The following is a 10,956-nucleotide window of genomic DNA, read 5'->3' on the forward strand; positions in this document are numbered from 1 at the left end:
AAGAGCCCCAGGAAGAGACAGGACAGGGATGCAGAGCAGGCAGGAGCCTCACTCCCACGCAAGATCTCCAAGCTTCACTCCCCAGTTCCACAGACTGTCTCCCAACCTCAGCTTCCCGGCTGGGATGTGCAAGCAGCTTGGTTGAGAGAAGATGGAAGCAAGAGTGGTTCGGACACGGCAGGATGAGGGGTTGAATTCGGGCAGCAGAAAGGCTTTGCTGGGCTAAATCCCTTCTGGAGCCAGGAGGTTTTTTGGCGTGCTCACAGCGGTGTCCAGCCTATTGTGGGAAAGCGCCGAGTGCCGGTCCCAGCGCTGGAGGCAGTGTCACACGGGGAGCGCTGCGGAACCAAGGCACTGCTGGCTGAAAAACATCTTTCCATAACCACAGGAGAGCAGAGAGCCAGCTGGGCAGAAAACACAGGCAGGGCACTTCCCTAGAAATATCCAAACACCTCCAAAAAATAACCTGAGGTAGCAACTGTCCCCAGCCCGGCGGCTGGACTCATCCCGCTTATATCTCCCAAATCCCCCGGCGCTCCCAGCTCTGCTATTCCACTCTTCTGGCACAATTCCTGCCAAGTTCCTCGGGCGCCGATCCAAAAGGCAGCTGGGTGTCCCTGCGGCACCCGCAGCCTTTTTGCTGATGGGCATTTTGCAGGGGCAGCTTCCCTTCCCGGAGCCGGAGGGGAAGGAAGCGCGGCCGGCGGGGCTGGCAGTGACCCGTGGCGCTGCCACGAGTGGCCCGAGCGCGGCTGCCGCTTCCGCTGCTCGGGATTGCGAAGCCGCTGCCCCGGGGCGCTGCAGGCAGCTGGCAGGGAGCGACGGGCCAGGGCGCTCCATGCCAGCCCCAAACCCTGGCGGGGCCGCCTGCCATTCCCGCCGGGATATGCTGGGTGCCAGGGGCAGGCGCAGCCCCGCGGGGTCAGCCCGCAGCTCCCGGTGCCGTGTGCTGGGACAGAGCCAGACCTGCTGGCACAGGGAACCTTCAGGTGCTCAGCCTGGTCTGGAGCCCAGGAGTTTGGTCCAAGAATGGGGCAGCCCCGAGGAGCAGGGCAGGGGGGAGGCACTGTGTGGAATCCTGCAGTTTGCTGGAGCTTGAGCATCTCAATCCCAGCTGCAGCTGCTGTAGGGTCCATACTGGCACCAGTGGTATTTGAGATCTGCATTAGTTACGTAGAGGAAGGGATGGAGGGCATGATCAGCAGGTTTGCAGATGACACTGAGCTGAACAGGGACACACCCAAAGGACAAGGCCACCCAGAGGAACCTGGGCAAGCTCAAGCAGTGGGTCCATGGGAGCCTCCATGTGGTTTAGCAGGACCAAATTCTGCTGCTGCATGTGGGCAACCCCCGGGATTAGTTCAGGCTGGGGATGAAGGGATCAAGAGCAGCTCTGAGGGGCAGCACTTTGGGATGCTGGTTGGGGAGGGCTGGCCATGCCCTGGCTGTGTGCACTGGGATCCAGATACCCCCCATGCCCTGGGCTGAGCCCCCAGCATGGGCAGTAAGGGGGCGATTCTGCCCCTCTGCCCCACCCAGGTGAGACCCCACCTGCAGAGCTGCCCCAGCCCTGGGGGCCAGCACAGGAGGGAGCTGGAGCTGCTGGAGCCTGTCCAGAGGAGGCACCAGAGATGCTCCAAAGGCTGGAGCCCCTCTGGTGTGAGGAAAGGATGAGAGAATTGAGATTGTTCCTCCTGGAAAAGAGAGAGCTTTGCGGTGACCTAATTGTGGCCTTGCAGTTCCTAAATGGAACCTACAAGAAAGAGGGGCAGAAAAGCCCATCTACAATGATGCCAGGACAAGGGGGAATGGCTTCCCACTGCCAGAGGGCAGGGTTAGATAGGATACTGGGGAGAAATTCCTCCCTGTGAGGATGGGCAGGCCCTGGCACAGGGTGCCCAGAGCAGCTGGGGCTGCCCCTGGATCCCTGGCAGTGCCCAAGGCCAGGCTGGACACTGGGGCTGGAGCAGCCTGGGACAGTGGGAGGTGTCCCTGCCATGGCAGGGGTGGAATGGATGGGCTTTAACATCCCTTTCAACCCAAACTATTCTGTGATTCTGTGAGAGGAGCAGAGGAGACTGATGCTGCCCACCCTTGATGCAGGAGACAGCCATGAGATCCATGAGGATCCTGCCCGGCTCTGTGCCAGGCTGGCAAGAGGAAGGAGATGGGCAAGGCAGCTTCTCATTGAGTCTCAGTGGGAAAGCACCAGGAATCAGAGCATCCTGGGCAAGGGGAAACCCAAGGTTCTCCCCCACCTTTGCTCATTCATGTCTGTGGGTGAGACATCCCGACACGCCAGGGAAATCACTCCACTGCTCGCTGGCCCATCACGGAGCAGGCTGCGGCCCCGCAGTCCCACGCAGCCTGGCTGCTCCCATACCCCCCTCCTTCTCCCCCAGGTGAGCCTCTGAGAAGGAACTTCCCACCAAGAACAGACTTGCCTTGCTCCCAGCGAAGGGAATCTGCACCCTCACTTGGCGTAGGAACTCGCTGTTACTCAGAAGGGATCCAGCTTTCCCTGTAAGCTCTGCCTGGCCAGGGGCAGCTGCAGGGCCTGGCCTCCTCTTCCTCCCGGCCCACGCAGGTGGGGGAAGTGCCTGGCACAGAGCTCCTGAGCAAAGGAATGTTCCTTGGCTGTGGGAGCAGCAGCAGCAGAGCAGGTGGGCTCCCAGGAATGAAGTGTTTTTCCCTCCTGCCTTGGCTGGAGGAGGCCAGCGCTGCCCTCGCCGTGTCCTGGAAGCAGAGGCTGGAGCCAGGGGAATTTTGTCACCCTCCTTCACCTGTTGTCTTCTTCAGAAAATACCACAGATAAGGCTCAAAAGCCAGTCCCCCAATTCAGTGTGGCTCCTGAATATCCTCACAGAAATCCTCCTGAGATAGATTTTCAGCAGAAAACCAAGTTTTTTGAACTGGAAATAGACAGCAAAACCACCTGAACATGACCCATAGCTCAGCCCGCCAGTGATTCCCATCTCATTCCATCTTTGCTCCAGTGTCATACACCAAACCATCTTCTCTCATGTCCACCCCATGAGCCAGCCCAAGGCAGGCTGTGCTCACCCAGGGACTCCCTATACAGCTCCCAGGAATGCTGCTCACACCACAGGATTCATGGGGATCAGTCTTAATCTCCAGACTCACTAAACCCAAAGAAAGTGACTCTTTGTTTCTCAAAAAATCTGCAGAAATACAGAAATCAGCAAAATCCTCATCCTTCCTGCACCAGTAAGCGAAGGCTAAACATTATTCCAGATCAAAGGAAGATGGGAAAGGCCAGATCAGACCTAAAGCCCATCCAGCCCATGTCTGCCTCCAGCAGTAACTCCCAACAGATGCTCCAGAGGAAGGTGCAAAGCCCCCTCAGAGCACAGACACAAAATGTTGTGCCTGAGCAGGACTTCTGATCATCCCCCACAGGGCACAGGAGCAAGTCCAGAGGTTTTGCTGGCTAAGACCAGTGGGATGCAGGTGGGACCCACAGCAGCTCATTCAAAAACCAGAGTTAGGGGGGAGAAGTCCCTCTGCAGATAACGGAGAGAGGGATGAAAGGCTTCCTTCAGTGATTCAAAAGGAGAGCCTGTCTCCACTCTGAATCATCCTGGGAAAGAGCTGATCTCTCTTCATCGACCAAATACGGAGTTTAAGGCCGTTGGCCTCCAGTCAGAGCTCTCAAACACCTCAAATTGGAGTGGGTGCACCAACAGAAAGGGTTTCAGCTTCAGCAACATCCCTCCATGTGCACTTCTCTTTGATGCCTCTCTCAAATATCAAATGTCACCACTAAGGTGCAGATCACAGGACAAAATGAGATGGCCCCCAGCAGACCGCTGAATTTAGGGAAAATTAATTTCCCAGAGCCCTGCTTCACAGGGCTCTCCAATAATATTCTGGACTAATAAAGGAAATTCCTCACAGAAATCTATACAAATCAGAAATGGCAGAGAAGCATCTGCTGAGAGCACCTTGAGGAACTGAGCTCTGTCAAATCACTCCTGGCTGGCAGAGTTGTGACCTCAGGAGAGTCACTTCCACTTTGGATTTCAGCTTCTCCCTCTTTATAGTGGGCATAAAGCTCATAGAATTGTAGAATAATTTGGGTTGGAAGGGACCTGAAAAATCACGCCCTGCCATGGGCAGGGACATTTTCCACTAGCCCAGGTTGCTCCAGACCCCTCCCAACCTGACCTTGGGCACTGCCAGGGATCCAAGGGCAGCCAAACCTGCTCTGGGCACCCTGTGCCAGGGACTCCCCATCCTCACAGGGAATAATTCCTGCACAATATCCCACCTAACCCTGCCCTCTGGCAGTGGGAAGCCCTTCCCTGTGTCCCATCCCTCCCTACATGAGCTGTTCAACCTCCTTTACAGAGAACCTTGTGACCTGCAGATGCAATAGGTGCTGATGAATTCATGGAATTTCTAACGGAAAGCAGAGGAAATAGCAGCTGAAAACCCCAAGCTGCCCACGGGCACAGTGATGCACAGGGGGGTGCTGGTGACAGCAGCAGAGCCCCTGTGATGTAACAGCCCCAACGCCCCCGAGCTCCCTGCGAGGATCCCGGCAGGTCTGAACAGGAGCCACGGCACCCACGGTCCCGCACGGCGCCCCCAGCCCGGCACCGTGAGCGACGAGGAGCTCGTGGAGAGGCTTCAAAGGTGCCCTGACATCAGCAAAGCCACAGGTCTGGCCAGGCCCAGCTCCTGCTGGAGCCATTATCAAAGCATTGAGTCACGGAGCCGCGCTGACCGTCACTGCCTTTGTCCGGCGTGGAAGGATGCCCAGGCGGACAGATCTGACTCTCACTGCTCGCTCTCCTGCCCGACAGAGCTTCTTACACAGCACGCTCTGTTGCTGGGCTATAGGGAATTTTTGTCCTGGTTTTCTTGACGTGATTCTTTTCAGAAAGAAAACCCTGACTCATGAAGCCGTGACGTTGAATGTGCTGCTGTGTAAGGCCTGACACAATGAGACACTTGGCACCCGCTTGCTCCGAGCCCGGCCAAGGGGAATATATGCATTTTTAAGAACTGAATATCCTAATTTTTTACTTTTAAGGAATAGGGAAGCCTTAGCAATGCTGTAGCAACGAGGGTCACCCAAATACAGTCAATGTCTCCCACTGGAGAGTTAAAAAAGAAAAATGAAAAAATAATGGTTTTCCCTTTGCTTTTGCAATCGGTGGCCAAATATGCTGCTGCTCTTCCGGAATGAGCAGCTGCCAATTCCAGAGGAGAAAATCTCTTGTAGCCAAGTAGCTCAGCTCCTACATTCTCTCCAAGAGCCTGGGAAAAAGGAAAGGCGGCCAGCCAGTCGGCTAAATAATTTTTGGAAATAAGTAGGTAATGGCCCTCCAACACACCACGGCCATGGCAAGCTTACTTGCAGGCTGACGTCTTTTTGTAAAGCAGAAAATTGACACATTCATGTCAAATCCTTAGATCTCCTTTGTAGAAGCACTGTGAGCTGACTGTGGGTCAGATTTCCAAGTCACCAAAAGCCTTAAAGCACACAAAGCTTCCCCAAAATTAACACAGGCAGCAAAGTATACTTGGATGAGCCCATCTGGCCTTAGCTAAGATGTACTGAAATACTGGGAGTTGGGGATTTTTTTGGATATTCCTGCTCCAAGACTTCCAGTTAAACTCTCTGTGAAAATAGAAAGAACACAGTGTCAGGAAACTGGCCTGATTCCTTTATTATTTCAGTGTAATTCCAGTACTTCAGCAGGGAAACCAGGTAACAACCATCAGGAATGGGAAATATTTGATTGTACAGGCAGCTCAGCTGTGCCTGGATGTCCTGCTTGCCAGCATCTCCCAGGTGCTGAAGCATGCACTGATTTGCCATGGAATAACACCAAATTTTTTTCTGTGGAGTTTTTGTGCTGTGCTACAGGCTCTGGCTCCTCTTGAGTTTGGTCAATGTGGAGGTTTGGGCCAAAACAAGAGGTCTCTGGAGTCCCTGCCCCATGGATAATTCCCCTTCCACCCTCATCAGCTGTTGGCAATAGGGGTGGTCAGGGAAAGGCTCTGGATGAAAACTATCCCAACCCATGGGAAGGTGATCCAAGCTTTCAGGAGAACACACAGGTTGTAACTACCTGTGCTGTCCCTTCCCAGCCCATTGCTTGGGGGACACAGCTGGGAGTCAGCAGAGCCCTGCTGATGTGGGACTGTGTGCTCCAGGAGGAATGAACAGCAAGTGATGGCCTTCAGTGGGAAAGATCCAGTCTTCAGTTAATGGCAGGGAAGATACTGGGACTGGAAGATGGAGATCAACTTCCACAGTGAGACCCCACCTGCAAAGCTGCCTCCAAGTCCCAGCACAAGGAGAACATGGAGCTGCTGGAGAGAGTCCAGAGGAAACCATGGGGATGCTCCAAGGGCTGGAGCCCCTCTGCTCTGAGCCAGGCTGGGAGAGCTGGGGGTGCTGACCTGGAGAGGAGAAGGCTCCAGGGAGAGCTCAGAGCCCCTGGCAGGGCCTGAAGGGGCTCCAGGAGAGCTGCAGAGGGACTGGCGACAAGGGGTGGAGGGACAGGACACAGGGAATGGCTCCCAGTGCCAGAGGGCAGGGCTGGATGGGATATTGGGAATGGGGAATTGTTCCCTGGCAGGGTGGGCAGGCCCTGGCACAGGGTGCCCAGAGCAGCTGGGGCTGCCCCTGGATCCCTGGCAGTGCCCAAGGCCAGGCTGGAATAACCTGGGATGGTGGAAGGTGTCCCTGCCCATGGCAGGGGGAGGAGTGAGGTGAGCTTTAAGGTCCCTTTCCATGAAAACCATTCTGGGATTCTGTGCCTGGAGAGCTGCAGCAGAGCACAGCTGGAGATGTGTGAGCAGAGTTCAGCATGTTTTTGCATGTAGATTTTTGCATGTAAGCAGAAGCTCCTTCACTCTGGAATTATTTGCTATTAATGGAGCTGCATCCTGCAGTGCTGTTTTAATAACACTGAGGAAGCACTTGGAAACATCCAACACATCAAACCCCTGTAACAAAGCCCCTGCAAGGGCTCCTGAGATGGCTCCTGCCCCAAAGGCCAGCACTCCCTCTGTGGGGGAAGAGTGGGAGAGACGGAGTCCTTCCCTAAACCTCTGAGTGTCCCCACACTGCAGGGTCTCCTGCATCCCAGCACTGCTCCTCACCCACAGGCACATGCAGCTTCGTTTTTCTGTCTAGAGTGAACTTTCAAGGAGAAGTATTGAGGGACAAAAAGCAACTGTCCCCCTGATTCTCCTGCAAGGCCCTGACCCGTGGCTGTGCCTCCACCACCTGCTCGGGCTGACATTCAGGGAGCTGAGGCTGGCAGAGGCTTGGGCACATTCTAGCCAACTCCAAATGCCAGTTTTGTTTTCTGGAGACACCATTTTCCTGTGTTTTACACAGTCTTACCCTCTGTTACTGAAAAAAAGGTCTGTGTGTGATTCAAGGTCAATCTACTGCACAAAGGACTTGGTTTCCTGTTATCAAGCCCAGGCTTTCATCAGAGTAAACATCCCCTCGCTGCACGTCCTGTAGAGAAACACATGAACAGTACCATGAACAGAATGTAGCATGACATGCCTGGAAAAGAAACCAGTACCTTGTATTTGCCTCCCACATCCCCCTTCTCCCTCTGCTGTTTGCCCAAAGCCTTCCAGGGTAGTGCTGGGTGCTTTTCTTATGAATAGCCACAAACCGTCCTGAAGGGCGTTAATTCATAGAATTGTGGAACAGTTTGGATGAGAAGAGACCTTAAAGCCCATCTCACCCCACCCCTGCCATGGGGACACCTTCCACTATCCCAGGGTGCTCTAAGCCCTGTCCAACCTGGTCTTGGGCACTCCAGGGATGTGAGTGCTGAATCCACTGATCACAGCCAGGCTGTTTGCATTCCTGTTTTCCCAGTGTGCAGCCAGCTCCCCAGGCAGGTATTCACACCATGAGCCAATGGATTCTGCAGTAGAACAGTGGGTCATTGATGCTCTGGGAAATGCCAAACAGGCCTGTCTGGCACACGGACACCCAGGGCGGCGTTTCCTATGGAAAACTGTGAGCCTTCGGAATCTCAGCCTCCGCTTCAAGGAAAGATCTACATGCCAACCAGACTTAAATTAGCCTTGGAAACTGATTCTGGAAAATGTGCCAGCTCAGATGCAAATCCCTCTTACTTACCTCGTGATGACAACAAAAGCCTGGTGAAATTTTACTCATCCATTAACAGAAAAGACCTTGCCCGGTGACACACGTGGGTGGGATTCCAGCAGGGTGACATTGCTTTTGGCACGAGGGCCTTGGCCCCCAAGAATGGCAGCCCTGTGGCATGACAAATGCAGGCCACAGCCACATACCTTACCTGCTGACTCAAGGGGAAGAATGCAGAACCTACAAAAATTAAACTTCCAGCCAAAATCCCGAGATGGTAATCTCACAGAACAGCCCCTGAGGTAAAAGATTGATGATTAGAATTACACTCAGGAAAACACTGGTTGATTTCTAACCACCTTCAGAGCAAGTTATAGCCAAGACATTCCACTGGGGTCACTTCCTAAATCCACTGGAGGGAAAACACGAGCGCTCAGCTCACTGGGACAGTGATTTTTGTTTCACCACCATGGATAGAGGCCCCTCCATGCCCCATTAAAATCAATGGCAGAACTCTCTTGTTTTTAGCATAAACTCATTTTCGTTTCTCCTCCTCATGGTCATATCTCCAAAACTGAAACTGCAGCAGCAGTGATCAGATCAGACAACTTTCTAGATCACACAGAGCTGTGGAAATCCCAAAAGAATTCTCTGGTTTCAGGTGAAAACCAAATGTCGATACCTGTCCACCCGCTTCCCGCACAGCCCCCGGGGTTGGGTTAATTTTCCTGTTGAGGACTGGCTATTTAAGGATGTGGTTGAGACGATGCGTTTCTGTTTGACTTCAGTTTGAAACCAAAAGACTGCTCTTCTTGTTAACCGCTCTCCCAGAAAGAAGGATTTCCAGAAGCCCCACTCACCTGGCTGTGGCTCGGCAGGTTGAGATATCCACACCCCAGCGACTGAAGAGCCTGCGGTCGCCATAAACGAGAACAGGTTTCCTTTCTTCGCTGGCTTTCTGAAAAACCCTGGGGAGCATTCACTTTCCCCTTACAGAATGTTCCTAATATTTTGGGGGTTTTTTAAGCAGTTTTTAATCTTAATTGCTGCTGGGATCTTTGGCTGATCAAAGGGAGGATGGCTGTGATTCTTTGTATTACTCAGTGCTGCATTACCACCGGGATCACATATTCATTTATTTTGGTTGAGGAGGTAACAGTCTCCTTTCACTGCACGCACACAATTACTGTAAGCATGCAGGGGACTTGCCAAATGATGCATGAGGGGAGGAGGAGAATCTTTGAAGAAAATTGTTCAAACGTAATTTAGTTCACTAATTGGCAAGGGACTGTTACTAACGAATCGCTTCTGTTTTATGTCAGTAGTGAATCAGGTTGATCATGTGTAACATACATTAGGCAGTTAATGAGTATTAACTAGAAATGCGACCGAAACACAAGAAAAAGGGTTTTTCACCTTTAACTAGCCAAGCAGAATCACCAATAAATAAAAGGATATGTGTAAGTGGCTTAGACGATTCTAATCTGCAGTGGAAATACTTTTCTTAGAAACTCATGGCAACCACAAGAGGGGAAAAATATCAGATGCTTACTGCGGCACTTCATCAACACTTGCTCTACTTCTAACCAAGCCTGAAATGAAAATGACTAAAAGTCATTACCATAAAATAACTGATTAGAACCCCATGTGAACTGAGACAGTGAGTTCTGGCCCTGGCTATGAGACCAGGGCATCATAAGGCCAGTGAAGGCGTGTGTTGACCTGGTGGTGGCTGTGTGTGCACTTTCACTGAGGGACAGGACACTTGGCACCCCCCTAACTCTTGATGTGCCCCTTACCCTTGGGAATCCCATGGAGAGCAGTGAGATCACCTTGCTGGAGCAGCCATAATCACAGCCATGCCTCACTCTCCTCTCTGTGTGTGACCCAACAGCATGACACAGCTTTGGGTGCAGTCAGGGCTGCAGGAATGTGGCCCTCAGAGCCCAGCAGTGCCAGGGCAGAGCTGGGAGGTGACAGCAGGCCCACGTGCAGAGCCTGGCTCACTCGTGGATTTGCAGCCCTGAGAGCAAACACTGTTACAAAACCCGGGCAGAAGGAAAGTTTCTGGCTGGCTCTGGCATGTGAACAAACTGGCTTATTAGGCCACAGGTGCAAAAACGAGAATGTGGAGTGAAAGTGAGGATAAAATGGAGAATTCTGGTGGGTGCTCTGCAGGTTTTGTGAAATAGGTATCAGGCCATGGAACCTGCCAGACACTGTGGGGGGACAGGCAGGGTCTGTTTGCTGTGGGCCAAGGAGGGACAGCTGCAGGATTTGCTTTAGGATTGCAATCCAACACTGCACTGCCTGGAGAAGGAGGGTGGCAGAACATCTCAGGGGGCTCAGTCTGGGCGTTACCTCTGCTTCAGCCTTGGCTTTCAACTCAGGTTTTTCAACTTTCTGGTCAAGCAGAGTCAAAACAGAAGGGAGATGCATCAATCCCATCTCCTGGCAGCTTTAGGCAGGGAAAGATCACTGTTCCAGCAGGAAGGAAGGGCCCTGATGTCTGCAGCCAGTCTTGGATACTGCCACAGCAGATGAGAGCTCCAGACTCTATGGATCAGATACCTGTCATGTGTTGTTCTCCTTACCTGTATTTGCAGCCACCAGGTACCTTTCTCACAGCAGGTTCTGAACTGGGTATTTTGCAACACAATTTATATCACACAACTGCTGAGCCCCTTGGCACATGGTGGGGTGCTGACTTAGAAATGAGCTGATAATACAGTCATGGCAACACTACTTGCAGAGTCAGAAGAAAAATCTAAATATCCAGCACCAGCAGAAAATGTGTACAGATTAGTTTATCTCTGCACTCAATAGAGATAAGA

This window comes from Melozone crissalis, unplaced genomic scaffold, assembly GCF_028551555.1.
Source record: "Melozone crissalis strain CALT ecotype California unplaced genomic scaffold, PUWL_Pcris_2 ptg000063l_1, whole genome shotgun sequence".
NCBI lineage: Eukaryota > Metazoa > Chordata > Aves > Passeriformes > Passerellidae > Melozone > Melozone crissalis.